The sequence below is a fragment of the Triticum urartu genome, chromosome 1A (genome assembly GCF_056163025.1).
Source record: "Triticum urartu cultivar PI428250 chromosome 1A, HENAU_Tu73, whole genome shotgun sequence".
Lineage (NCBI taxonomy): Eukaryota > Viridiplantae > Streptophyta > Magnoliopsida > Poales > Poaceae > Triticum > Triticum urartu.
Genome location: NC_141873.1, coordinates 363,722,405 through 363,737,500, shown reverse-complemented (window position 1 = coordinate 363,737,500; position 15,096 = coordinate 363,722,405). Strand labels below are relative to the sequence as shown.

The window sequence follows — 15,096 nt, the reverse complement described above, 5'->3', positions numbered from 1 at the left end:
ATATATTTTGGCGTTGATGGACTTAATTCTAGTCTTTTCCATAATTGCATAAGACTATATTATGTTTCGGTTGTTACCCGCCCTGCCTTTTAGCGTTAAGTCGCCAGGGCATATGTTGTTTAAACTTTGTGCAGGACATGAAGAGTTATGGCTTACATAAATGATTAAGTTCAAGCCCATCATCAAAGATTAAAATTGGTGTTTCAAAAGGGTTATCAATTATTGATTTTTACAAAGGCTATAAGCCGCCGGGTTGCATCCGGGAGTACAATGGATGCGCATTAAGTTGCCATCGGCCAAGAGCCGCAGGGTATTTCACTCCGGATTTACTTTTCATACCAGATTAATTTATTTCAATCTTTAATAGCCAAACTTGGCTGGATTTTCATTATATTATTGAATGATTGAGGTTTTCATACCGGATTATATTATTCAAATCTTTAATAAGCCAAACTTGGCTGGATTTTTATCATGGTTATCAATAACTAGTATTATGATTGAGGTTTTCAAAAGCCGCTCCAGAGCAATAGCTATTATTTATTTATCCAAGAATACCGGCTCACAACAGAGAGCATGGTTCAATATTGAATATGCAAAGGCTTTCAGCAACATCATCCAAACAATGCATATGGTTTTATTTTACAATGGAAGGAATAGTCCCGAGTCGCTCCAGGCACACGACCCGGCACTTGGGGGCTACATTATTCAAATCATGATTATATCAAATATGAAAGTCCCATGTCGCTGCAAGCATGCACCACGACACTTGGGGGCTAATGCAAGGTCATTTTTAACTCACCTCATTGAAAGACCCGACCCATCACATAGTGATGAGCCGGCCTTGGGGGCTACTAATTGCTCCTGTCAAAGTTTATGATTGGCGACTTACATGAACAACCCGGATTTCTCCAAAGTTGCAGCATTTATATTAAAGCAAGTCTTAAGCTATCACTACGTTCTCCTCTTAAGACTTGGGGGCTACAGGTGATATGCATATAAGGGACGAACATCTTCAAATTCTCTATTTTGAGCAAACCAGGTATTATATTATTATTGGAGAAATTTGCAAAGTTTATTTCCTCTAAGCTATTCACAGAAAGGTTTAGAGAGCCGACTCAATGATTGGAAAGTTGCATTTACAAAAGGAAGCACCAAGTCGCCATAAGATTGACCCGGCATCAGTAACAATCATGACCCGGCATCATCTGTTTTATAACCCGGCAATTTTGGCAAGCTCTATATCTTTAAGCCGACTGAAAATCAGATGAGTATTTCAAAACCAATATTTTTGTCAAACTAGAGCATTGGAAGCCTAATCAAATGGATTATTCTTTATAATATTTTTCTACAAGAAACCAATGTCACCAAATTGATTTTTAAGATGGCCTATTGACCCGGACTTTTCAGAAATGGATTTTTTGCATTGGCAAAGTTTGAACATATCTGCTAAAGGAGATTTGCTATGAGGTCATGGACACGTATCAAGAAGGAAGTGACAAGGACTTAAGGATGATCAGGTGCCGGTTCAGAAAAACTTTTAACCTGGAGCACAACCTGTCAAATTTGTTCTTGTGTTTATTTTGCATGATCAGTTTAACATGGATAAATCCAAATTAAACTGGGGGCTAATGTCGGGGATATAACCCGCTGTATAACTCGGCCAGATGTATGACCCGGCTGGGACTTGGCGCTTCATCGGTAATCCTCCCAAACACTGGCGACTCACTGGTCTGACGACTCACTGATGACCCCGATGGCAGGTCAGATAGATGACAAGGCCAAAGGCCCAAAAGGTCGGCTCATGTTATGGTAGGCCGGCTTAAGACGAAAGGCATAAGTAATATTCCCTTACAAAGGAAGCAAGACTAGGACTCTACTTGTAGTAGAGTAATCCTAATCCTACTATGACTAATCATGTAACCTGCCCCTCCAACTTATATAAGGAGGGACATGGCACCCCAAGGGGGACAAGTTAAGATAGACAAGTCAATAGCTCTCGAGGTAGAGGTAGCGAAAGAGCACCCTTATAATCATGAGCATCACCATGATCAATATCAATGAAGTAGGATGTAGGCTTTTACCTCCGCCGTGAGGGGCCGAACCTGGGTAAATCCTCGTGTCTCTCGATTCCGACCAACCCCTCTCAAGCTACCAGTTAGATGCGTTGGCCTCATGACTAAGTCCTTTTCACGAGGACATCTGGCGTGACAAACCCACAACAAGGGGCAATACCCAAAATAGTATCGAATGGTTAGACATAAAATTGCAACAACCCTACGAGTCCTGGGTTTTTTCTTTTGAAGCTCTAGACCCACTAACTTTGTATTAATCAAAAGGCAACAAGTTACAAGTCCTGGGTCAATCCAAGCTCGATGTTTCTTTCTGTAGGAACTTATTGGAGCATTGTCTTGTTACGTGAAATGAACTGCTCACACGTTTGGAGTCCATCCTATCAAATGAGACAAACATTTTTAGATGAAACTTGCACCAGAATGAAAAGCTCCACGTCAAATCTATATATGCGTTGATTGCCCATAGTGATGTCCCTAATAATAATAATAATAATAATAATAATAATGATGATGATGATGATGATGATGATGATGATAATAATAATAATAATAATAATATGGAAACTCGAAACACCTCTTAGAGTGAAGATATTCTTCTAGTTTCTACACCGAGGAGTGGTCTTGACTAGGACAATCTTGTGCATCATAATTGGCAAGGTAGCAAGTGGCATGTCTTTTGCGACCATGATGTGTCAATTAAACACCTATTTTTTAGTGTAAAAGTTTGCTCATGTGGTGTGGTTCATTGCTCAGGTAGTTTGAAAATATTTAATTCATCCCCACCCCTACCCATGTAGTGTTAGTTATATGTTCATATTGCAGCTGATATCATAGACAACGCAAAAGGGCTGCGCCAAAGGGGACCCCCTATCGCCGCTCCTCTTCGTAATAGCCATGGACACCCTTGCATCAATGGTCAGCTATGCTGCAAAGGCCGGAGTCCTCAACCAGCTCGACAAGACCTGCTCTAGTTTGAGGGCGTCACTTTATACCGATGATGTAATCTTCTTACTCAATGCAAGAGAAATTGAATTCTGGGGAGTCATGGAGCTTCTTCGTATGTTCGGCGATGCAACGGGACTATATGCAAATTGGAGCAAGAGTGCGGCCATCCCCATGGGTGGTGCTGATGATCAACTCGCAACCAACCTTGTCCAGGACTCCGGATGCCCAGTGGCAAAGTTTCCGATAACTTGCCTTGGTATGCCACTCTCCGACTCCCGGCTGCGGTGCATCGACCAACAACCGATCATTGACAAGTTGTCCAAGCGCATGGGTGGCTGGAAGGCGAGACACATTGCACTATCGGGCCGTGTTGAGCTCATGCGCGCCATGCTCTCGGGCATGGTCATATTCCAGCTCATGGCTTTGGATCCTCTGGTTTGGTTGGTAAAAAAAGTGGACAAGCTTCGCCGTGGTTTTCTCTGGGCGCAGCACGAGGAGGCAACAGCCGGTAAATGCCTGGTGAACTGGTCAGCGGTGTGTCGCCCATGGGAATACGGTGGTCTTGGCATCCCAGACTTGCAGAGGCAAGGCAGAGCTCTACGCTGCCGTTGGAAATGGCTTATCTGGACTGACCGCTCTAGGCCATGGCACGGACTTCCCTTACCCGCTGACTGCACTGCCGAGGAACTCTTCCAAGCATCAACCAAAATCACCATTGGGGATGGTAGGAGCACCCCTTTCTGGGACTCGCATTGGGCAGAGGGTCTGCGCCCAATTGACAGATGGCCCGAGCTGCTGCAACACTCTACCAAGCGCTGCCTATCGCAGCGTGAGGCTATCACAGACAATCGTTGGATGCGCCTCATCAAGCCCAACCCCTCTGCACTGGTGCTCAGGCAACTTTGCTGCTTATCGGAGATGGCTGCGGTTATAAGCTTCAGCGACTCAGTGGTAGACACCGTGACATGGCGTTGGATGGCTGATGGAAACTACATTGCCAAGTCGGCGTACCTATGCCAGTTTGAAGGTGCTCTGCAATCCGACGCCAAGGCGCTCATCTGGTCTGCCAGAGCAGCACCTCGAGCCAAGATGTTCCTCTGGCTTGCTGCTCGCGGACGATGTCTAACGGCTGACAATCTGGCTATCCGGGGCATACCACATAACTCGGTCTGCTCACTCTGCTGCGCTGCACCGGAGACCGCCAACCATCTGCTTGTCAACTGCAGATTCACCAAACAGTTGTTAACGGTGCCTATCAATAAGCTAGCCGGCCCATTCCTAAACCTGACGACAGCGGTGAGCTTGAGCGATCAATGCTTATCTCTAAAGACCAACTGGATGACACGGCTCCAGTCACTCCCGGTGGATGAGAAAAAAGTTTGGAAGGCAGCCATCTGCTTGATCTTGTGGTTGATATGGAAAGAACGCAACAACCGTGTATTTAGTGGCGACAGGTGCTCCATTCCACAACTCATGGGCCGGGCTTACCCTGGTTGACAGATTTTTTGAGCCTCCTTGAGTGCTGCTGGCTGTATTTTTCTGGATGCCAGCTCCAGGCTTTTCACCTAGTCTCTAACTCTAAAGTCTTTGTATTTGTTCCTCTCCTAATTAATCAATGAAATACGGCTCTAGGGTCGTCTTTTCGTCAAAAAAATTGCCTGAGGGGTATTGATAGAAAAAAGGTTCACATATCATAGTAGGGTGGCGGCCTTATGTTGGCCTTGTGGCTTCATAGGATCGGTGTGGTTTTAACCAAAAAAAAGGTGTTTCAACTCTTGCGCAGGTTATTCATGTTATACACAATGACTACGGACTTTGTCTATCTTGTAGAAGCCGGAGGACAGAGATCTTTTTATGGTGATGTCTATCTGGTGGAGCATATGCCTAGTGAGGTTCTCTTCCATAATGAATGACGACGTAGTATTTGGATAGAACTTCCCCCATCCTATGTTTTTTTACTTATGTCATAAGACAATATCTTTTTGAACGTGTTGAGGTATGTCTTGTGTACATCTTGTTCTGAATATTTGCTTAACGCTCTTGCATGAGAACTATAGAATGAAAATTTTCAAAAATTTGTAGCCAATAAATTGTCAACAGTTGTTGAGTTATCGAGTCTCATCTCACAGAGAAATAAAACTTGAGTCAACTTACTAGTTCGAGTATGATTAATCGCTGACACCATGACGATATCAATTTATTCCTTGCATATACTATGAATAATGTCTCCAGAAGTGGGATAAGAGAGGCGAAGCTCACTGTACCCAGGTCCCCATGTGAATATTTGAGGCACCGTCTTTGTGGAAGTTTGGTATGGAAGATCATGAAACTGCTCTTATTGCCTGGGATAAAATTTGCAAACCCAAGGACTAATGTGGCCTTGGTATTCTGGATGTCACCGCTCACAATAAAGCTCCGCTTATTAAGCATCTTTACAAATTATGTAACAAGGATGATTTACCATGAGTTAAGCTTATCTGGGAAAAATATTATGGTTGAAGCTCACTTCAAAATAAACTTGATGGTTACTTTTGGTGGAAAGATGTTCATGTTAGCATACAGAGTGTGAGTGCGTGTGTGCATGGTCACTGCGCCTGTACGTGGCCTAGGTAGTGCGTGAGTGGGTTTGTGTACGTGCGAGTAGTGGCACACAATCTGGCCCCTGAGGCATTCTGTAACTGTATATATACGCCCTCAGATGGCTAATGCAAAGTGTGTTGAACCTCATTCCTGCTTTCATGGTATCAGACGCTTAGGAGCCTCATCCTCTCGCGCAACCAACCACCTTCCGCTGCCATGGATGGGTTTGACAACCACGCCCCTCCCCCCTCCCACAACGGCGATCTCCCTGATGATGGCGGCCACCCTGCCGCCGTTCCCCCGCCTCCAGTCGCGGCTCCAGCTGCGCTCCATCTTGCGCCGGCCGCTCCTGTTGGCGTTGCTCCCCTCCCGGCTGCCTCTGTTCTTCCCATCGTGGACATCCGGCGCCATGTCCCGGTCATCCTCGACCTCAACGCCGGCAACCACGCTCAGTGGCGCCGTCACTTTGACGCTATCCTCGGCATGTTCGGGCTTCGCGACCACGTTTCTGTGATAGCACTTCCCCGCCCCGACGGCCCCGAATGGCTCATGGCGGATCACACAGTGGTTCATTGGTTGTACTCCACCATCGCCCCGGAGCTGCTTGATGCGGTGATGCAGCCCGAGGACTCCGCCCTCGCCGTCTGGACTGCCGTCGGCAAGCTCTTTCACCGCCAACCATCTCTCGTGCGCCGTCTACGTCGACGCCGAGTACCACGCCGTCGTTCAGGGTGAGCTATCCATTATGCAGTACTGCACGAAGCTGAAGCTTTTCGCGGATCAGCTCTGCGATCTGGGGCAACCCGTCACCGAGACCCGCCAGGTTTTCCATCTCCTGCGTGGTCTTGGTCGTCAGTACCACCATGCCATCCCGCACATCACTGCTCGTGTGCCGCTCCCCACCTTCCTGCAGACTTGCGCCTTCCTCATGCTCGAGGAGCACCGCGCCGAGCAGTCCGCGCACCTGCAGACGGCGCATGCGCTGGTGGCTGGGTGTAGCACTTCTACGCCGCCCTCGCCTCCTTCTCCAACTGGTGACCCATCTGGCGCCGGACGCGGGCGCGGACGCGGCAAGAAGCGCGGCCGTGGGAACGAGGGGGCGCCCCCCAGCCGGCTCCTCTCCCGCCCCAGGCACCTGGCTACCCTGCCCCTGCTCCCGGATCCAGCTCCTGGACGGGTCTTGTTCAGGCCTGGCCCGTCGCCTGGCGTGCTCCGGGCGTCGGCGTGCTCGGACCGCGCCCTGGCACACCCCACCAGCAAGCCATGCTGGCTACTGCTCCCCCCGCGCCACCACCACCATATGGCTACGGAGGCTACTACAACAACTACGCGCCTCTGTGGGCTGCTCCGGCTGGTCCCGCCCCACCACTCGGCCTCGCGCCCGCGTGGGACATGACCTCCCTCCAGGCCACGCTCCACAGCGCTACTGCCGGTCCGTCCTCGTCAGGGAGCACTTCTGACTGGTACCTCGACACGGGGGCCACAGCGCACATGGCCTCTTCTCCTAGTAATCTCCACAACATCCGTCCCTCTCTTTCTTCCTCCTCCATCATCGTCGGTAACGGTGATCACCTTCCTATCACTCATGTGGCCACGGGCTCTCTCATCACTACTTCCTCTCCACTTATACTTCGCAATGTTGTCCTGTCTCCATATCTTATTAAGAATCTTCTATCAGTTCGTCAACTTTGTCATGATAATCCTGTCAATGTGGAGTTTGATGCTTTTGGTTTCTCTGTAAAGGACCGCCGCACCCGGACAGTGATTCTGCGCAGTGATTCGACCGGTGATCTCTACTCTATTGCTGGTTCTTATTCGGCTCCCCCGCGTTCTGCCTTCGCCGGCGCGGTCACCGTAGACCTCTGGCACCAACGTCTTGGGCACCTGCATGTCGCCTCGCTTCGTCAGTACCCCTTCAACTGCAGCAATTCCACTCCACACACTTGTCGGGCATGTCGATTTGGCAAGCATACCTGCCTCCCCTTCCATGCCTCGACGTCGCACAGTTTCTTTCCCTTTCAGTTGTTGCATTTAGATGTCTGGACTTCTCCCGTTGTAAGCATTTCAGGATATGAATTTTACCTTGTGATACTTGACGATTTCACTCATTACGTGTGGACTTTCCCACTCCAGCGCAAATCTGATGTGCTTCCGGTTCTGCGCTCTTTTTTTGCCTATGTTCATACACAATTCCAGCGTCCTGTCCTTGCACTATAGACTGACAACGGTCGAGAATTCAACAACGCTGTCGTGCGATCACTCCTTGATTCTCACGGCACTGTGTTTCGTCTTTCCTGCCCTTACACAAGTCAACAAAATGGAAAGGCTGAGTGCTCCCTTCGTACACTAAATTATGGGGTTCGCTCGCTCCTCTTCCCTGATTCCATGCACCCACGATTTTGGGCCGAGGCTCTCAATACTGCTACTTATCTTCAGAACCGGCGTCCATGTCGCTCGAGCTCACCGGTGACACCGTATGAACTCCTGCTTGGCACTCCCCCCAACTACTCCCTCTTGCGTGTGTTCGGTTGTTTGTGTTTTCCCAACACCTCCTCCACCGCTGCTCACAAGCTCACACCTCGCTCGGTCGCGTGCATCTTCCTCGGTTACCCTGCTGATCATCATGGTTACCGCTGCTTTGACCCTGTTACGCGGCGTGTGCTCACCTCTCGCAATGTTCGGTTTGATGAGCTCAGCTTCCCGTTCGCTGCTCCTAACCTAGCTCCGCCTCCTACACCACCATCTGCAGCTGCTTCGCCCGTTTTGCAGGTGCTCCGTGGCTCTGGTGCTGCCCCGGCCGTCTCTCCCGCGGTGCTCTCTCATGCACCGAGCGGGCCTGCCCGATCAACATCTGACGGTGCTCTGGAGCTTGTGCGTGGCGCGCGTGTTTCTGCTTCAAGCGGGAGTGCTCGATCCGCATCTGATGGTGCCCAAGGGTCTCCGCCTGGCGTGCGCGCTTCTGATTCAAGCGGCTCCGTCCGATCATCATCCAGTGGCAGCGCCGCCTCGACGCCCAGCGCCTCTGCTGCGTCCTCCTCGCCGAGCCCTGCTCCCTCCGCGGCGCCTGCCGTGCCGGTCGCTGCTGGGCCCCTGACTCGTGGCCGCGCCGGCGTCTTCCGCCCAAAAAAGCAGTTCATCGACTACGTGCTAGTCGCCACTTCCACAACCTCGCCGGACATCTCACCGCTCCCCAAGTCGGTGCGATCTGCTCTACGCGACCCCAACTGGCTCGCCACCATGCGCGACGAGTTCACCGCCCTCATCCGCAACCAGACATGGGAGCTCGTGCCCCGTCCTCGGTGCGCCAACATCATCACCAGAAAATGGGTTTTCCGGCATAAACCTCGCGCCGACGACACCCTCGAACGGTAGAAAGCACGTTGGGTCGTGCGCGGCTTCCATCAACGCCCCGGCATCGACTACGGCGAGACTTTCTCCCCCGTCGTCAAGCCTGCTACAATCCGGACGGTGCTCACGCTCGCCGCCTCGCGCGATTGGCCTGTCAATCAACTTGACGTGAAGAACGCTTTTCTTCATGGCAAGCTTGACGAGGAAGTTTTCTGCCTCCAGCCCGCTGGCTTCGTCGACTCCGGCAAGCCGGACCATGTCTGCCGCCTCTCGTGATCGCTCTACGGTCTCAAACAGGCGTCGCGGGCCTGGTTTCTGTGCTTTGTCGGGTTCCTGCGCACCATCGGCTTCGCTGCGACACGCTCCGACACGTCGCTGTTCACCTACCACGACGCAGACGACACCGCATACTTGTTGTTGTATGTGGACGACATCGTCCTTACTGCCTCGACCACGTCACTGCTTCAACTCGTCATCACCAAGCTCATTGCCGAATTTGCTATGAAGGACCTCGGTGCTCTTCACTTCTTCCTTGGCATCCATGACTCGCGGTCGTCCACTAGCTTCTTCCTCTCGCAAGAATAGTACGTCGATGACATCCTCGACCGCGTTGACATGGACAACTGCAAGCCAGCCGTCACGTCGGTCCACACCAAGGCCAAGCTTCCCTCCGCTGATGGTTGTAACACCCTCGATGAGGCTATATCTCCCACGTGTCGGAGCACGACTTAGAGGCATAACCGCATTGAAGGCAATGTCGCAAGATAGGTAATCTTCACACAACCCATATAATGAATAATGAAAGGGATACATAGTTGGCTTACAATCGCCACTTCACACAAAACATGAATATAACATTACATCATCCAGATACAATCAAGGTCCGACTACGGAACCAAAATAAAAGAAGACTACCCCTAATGCTACAGATCCCCGATCGCCCCAACTGGGCTCCACTACTGATCAACTAGAAAATGGAACAACATAACGAACACGAACTTCATCGAGCTCCTCCTTGAGCTTGGTTGCATCACCTGCACGATATCATCGGCACCTGCAAGCTGGTTTTGGAAGTATCTGTGAGTCACGGGGACTCAGCAATCTCACACCCTCGCGATCAAGACTATTTAAGCTTATAGGAAGGGTAAAAGGTATAATGTGGAGCTGCAGCAAGCGACTAGCATATATGGTGGCTAACATACGCAAATGAGAGCGAGAAGAGAAGGCAAGGCACGGTCGAGAATCTATGATCAAGAAGTGATCCTAGAGCAACCTATGTCAAGCATAACTCCAACACCGTGTTCACTTCCCGGACTCCGCCGAAAAGAGACCATCACGGCTACACACGCGGTCGATGCATTTTAATTAAGATAACTTTCATGTTTTCTACAACCGGACATTAACAAATTCCCATCTGCCCATAACCGCGGGCACGGCTTTCGAAAGTTCAAATCCCTGCAGGGGTGTCCCAACTTAGCCCATCACAAGCTCTCACGGTCAACGAAGGATATTCCTTCTCCCAGGAAGATCCGATCAGGCTCGGAATCCCGGTTACAAAACATTTCGACAATGGTAAAACAAGACCAGCAAAGCCACCCAGATGTGCCGACAAATCCCGATAGGAGCTGCACATATCTCGTTCTCAGGGCACACCGGATGAGCGCTCCGTACAGCTAAAACCAAACCTCGAGTTTCCCCGAGGGGGCGCTGCAAAGGACTCTAGTTTGGACCAAAACTCAAAGGAGCACTGGCCCGGGGGGGTTAAAATAAATATGACCCTTGGTTGGCTGACCCAAGGGAAAAAGGGCTAGGTGGCAAATGGTAAAACCAATGTTGGGCCTTGCTGGAGGAGTTTTATTCAAGGCGAACTGTCAAGGGGTTCCCATTATAACCCAACCGTGTAAGGAACGCAAAATCAAGGAACATAACACCGGTATGACGGAAACTAAGGCGGCAAGAGTGGAACAAAACACCAGGCATAAGGCCGAGCCTTCCACCCTTTACCAAGTATATAGATGCATTAATTAGAATAAGAGATATTGTGATATCCCAACAAATCCATGTTCCAACATGGAACAAACTCCAATCTTCACCTGCAACTATCAACGCTATAAGAGGGGCTGAGCAAAGCGGTAACATAGCCAAACAACGGTTTGCTAGGACAAGGTGGGTTAGAGGTTGACATGGCAATATGGAAGGCATGATAAGCAAGTGGTAGGTATCGTAGCATAGGCAAAGAAATAGAGCGAGCAACTAGCAAGCAAAGATAGAAGTGATTTCGAGGGTATGGTCATCTTGCCTGAGATCCCGCAAGGAAGAAGAACGAGTCCATGAAGAAGACAAACGGACGTAGTCGAACGGATCCTCACAAACACGACGTTATCGGAACCAACCCGAAGAATCACACCAGAAACAAGCAAACAACATAGTAAACAATCATCACATAATCATGGTATGATGCACAATCAAGTATGATGCATGTCCGGTTTAATGAAGCATGGCATGGCAAAGTGCAACAAGCAATACTACAAATTAAGTGGAGCTCAATATGCAACGAGTTGCATATTGACGGAACACCACATCAATTAATTTAGTTCGATCCCGTTTGTGAACTCAACAATATTAAATGTTGTTTAGCATGGCAAGAGGTGAAGCATAATAAAACTACCTATCTAGGAAAATTTAAATGAGGCCGGAACAACAAACAACAAGTCCGAAAAATCCTCATGTGCATATTATGAATTTGGTACTGTTCTGCCCTAAACACAATTTTAGAGTTTTTAAACATGAAAAGTAAAGCCACCATGATAATCTAGGCATTTTTCCACCCCATTTACATATAAAGTTTATTAAATTCCGAGTTACGGTTATTTAGTTACGAAATAAAGCATTTTAGCATGGCATAGGAGCAAATTTAATCAAACATCATTTTAAGCATTTTAAACATAGATGAAAAAGGCATATTATTAATCTACACATAATTCTAAGCATTTTCATATATAATTTATTTTAATCCGATGCATGGTTCTGAAGTTATTATATGCATGAACTCTAGGGACTTTTCTGCAAATCTGCAGTCTTAGGATTAATAGAAAAAAACGTTCTGCGGAAAAAAAAAACATGTCCCGGGCCGAATTTGGTCGGCCCAAAAGTGCACAGGGACAGGGGGCTGCTCACCAGGCCTTATGGGCCGGTCGGTGGAGAAGGGAGGCCGGCAGGGCGCTGGGCCTTGGCGAGGCAAGGAGGCCCACGCGCGGATCTGGCCCAATCGGGCGACGTGCGCGGTCAACGGGGATCGAGCGGGTCCAGGCGCGGGCAAAACTCGTCGTCGCGGTCACCGTCCTCGCGTGTGGGCGCAGCGACCTGAAGAAGGCGGCGCCGATGGCAGGGAACGGCCGGGAACAGGGGTCTCCGGCCCGGATCTGGTTCGTGGCGGATTGGGGAGGCGGACGAACTCCAGGACGGGTGCGCGGTGGACGGGGAAGTCCATGGAGGCGCGACGGGGCTGACGGAGGCTGGCCGGACCTGGCCGTTCCGAGGTCAGGCGGCGAAGCTTGCCGGGGTGGTGAAGGCGCTAGGTGGCTCGGCGCGCTGCAGGAGCACGTCGGTGCGGGAACGGCTTGCGGGTCCGAGCAAGGGAACTTGGCGCGGAGACGATGGAATGGAGCAGATCTTGGGGGCGGCTTGGAGCTCCCGGCGACGATGGTGAGCGAGACAAGGCAGGCGCGGCGTGGACGAAGACCGACTCCACAGCCGCGGGTCCAGGGAGGCACAGCTCCGGCGGGCAGGGGCCGGCGACGAGGTACGAAAGGGCGGCTTCCATGGCCTCGTCATGTTCCTGTAGAAAGAGAGAAAAAAAGAGATTTGAGATGGGAGGGAGCAACGAGATGAACAGGGAGAAGGAGGGGTGGAGCGGGGACGCGGGGTCCTGCTGGTGCGGTGGCTTGCTGCGGTGGTGGATCGGGCAGGCGATGAGTGGTTGGTCCGGTTGGATAAATCGAGGGAGGATTTGAATTGGGGAAGAACCCGAGGTGGGAGGAGACAAGAGGAGTGGCGGCGGAAGCTAGGAGGATCCCTAAAAATTAGGGATTCGGTCTCGGGTTAGTCTAATATATATAGCGAGTTGGTTAGGTTAGGGGCTATCTTGTCCCTCCGATCAAAATTGTACGGTCGGGAAAAATAGGCTAGGGCGTCTAATAAACAAAACGGAGATGTTTTGTAGACGTTTGGGGATGATCTGGATCCAACGGTGATGACTGCCCGGGTCGGGTCCGGGACAGCTTTCAGACGCGCGCGTGGAGGACCGCGGGCTGACGAGAGAGGTTAGGTTCAACCTGGTGGTAGGTAGCGGACTGTGTAAACGGACTAGAGAGGAAAGAGAGGGAAAGCCCGGCAACAGTTTTCGGAGACCGAAAACGTCCGACGTTAGACCGGCTACTATGCCGCTATAGTTTAACGGTTGGGCTATCAAACGAACTCCGATTGCGATGAAACTTGGCAAGCGGCCTACCTACAACATAACAACACCACATGCCAACTTTCAACCCATTCCGAGAACATTTTCCGGCCACTTATAAAATAATATTTTGGACATGCCGCGGGCGCGTGCGAGTGTGTCTGGGCTCAGAACGGACAACGGAAGAAACTGGAAGACCCGGGCTAATGCAAGTTTTGAAAGCATGATGATGCAATGCACATGATGACATGACAAGATGCAACACACAAGCGAATGACACGGCAACAAACAACGAATAACTGGAAGACACCTGGCGCATCGGTCTCGGGGCATTACAATGGTCCTCCTGTCGCTGATCCCACCGCGTACCGCAGCTTGGCCGGTGCTCTACAGTACCTGACGATCACCAGGCCCGAGCTTGCCTACGCGGTGCAGCAAATATGCCTCCACATGCATGACCCACGCGAGTGTCACCGCACACTCCTCAAGCGCACGTTGCGCTACGTCCAGGGCACCAGTGCGCTTGGTCTTCATCTTCACGCATCGTCGGCGGTTGATCTCCGCGCCTACACGGATGCCGACTGGGTCGGCTGCCCTGACACGCGCCGTTCCACCTCCGGATTCTGTGTGTTCCTCGGCAACGCCCTCGTCAGCTGGTCGTCTAAGCATCAGGCCACTATATCGCGCTCCTCCGCCGAAGCTGAGTACCGTGGCGTGGCCAATGCCGTCGCCGAGTGCGTGTGGCTCCGACAGCTGCTCGATGAACTCCACTGCCCACTCCGCTCCGCCACGCTGGTTTTCTACAGCAATGTGTCGGCCGTCTACCTCTCCAGCAACCCTGTGCACCACCGGCGTACCAAGCATATCGACCTGGACATCCTCTTCGTTCGGGAGTGCGTGGCGCTCGGCGAGTTCCGCGTCCTTCACGTCCCTACGCGTCAGCAGTTCACTGACGTGATGACGAAAGGATTGCCCACTGATATCTTCAGGGAATTTCGCTCCAGCTTGTGCGTCTCTACACCCGACGCTCCAGCTGCGGGGGGTGTTAGCATACAGAGTGTGAGTGCGCGTGTGCATGGTCACCGCGCCTGTACGTGGCCTAGGTAGTGCGTGAGTGGGTTTGTGTACGTGCGAGTAGTGGCACACAATCTGGCCCCTGAGGCTTTCTGTAACTGTATATATACGCGCTCAGATGGCTAATGCAAAGTGTGTTGAACCTCATTCCTGCTTTCAGTTCAAAACAACACTGTGTGTGTAAAGCATGAGGAAGGGGATACAATATTGTTCTCGCATGATAATTGGACTGATGGGGCACTTGCTCATAAATTTCCTGAATTGCACTCTTTTGCCAAAGATGTTATGGTGCCTCTTTCATTGGTCAAGGCCTCTGTTGACCTTTCTGAACTCTTCCATGGGCCATTTTCAGTTCAAGCATATGATCAGTTCATTGAGCTTCAAAACCTTTTGCCACAGGGCTCCCAGCTGGATGGAAAGGACATCTGGATTTGCAGTGATCAGCCTAACAAATACTCCTCCACCAAAATGTATACAAACGTTACGGGAAACTTTAAAGGCCATGTGATTTTCAAAAAAAAAAACTCAAAGAATGAAAGTAGACTCAAACGTAAGATCTTTTTCTGGTTGGCTCTCCACGACAGAACAAACACCAAAGCTCTGCTCAAGAGGAAAGACTTC

At 50.5% G+C, this 15,096-nt stretch overlaps 1 pseudogene; it reads left to right on the top strand.

The window, feature by feature from the left end:
* Positions 1-5,805: 5,805 nt before the first annotated feature.
* Positions 5,806-7,818, top strand: LOC147991245 (uncharacterized; annotated as a pseudogene).
* Positions 7,819-15,096: the final 7,278 nt, after the last annotated feature.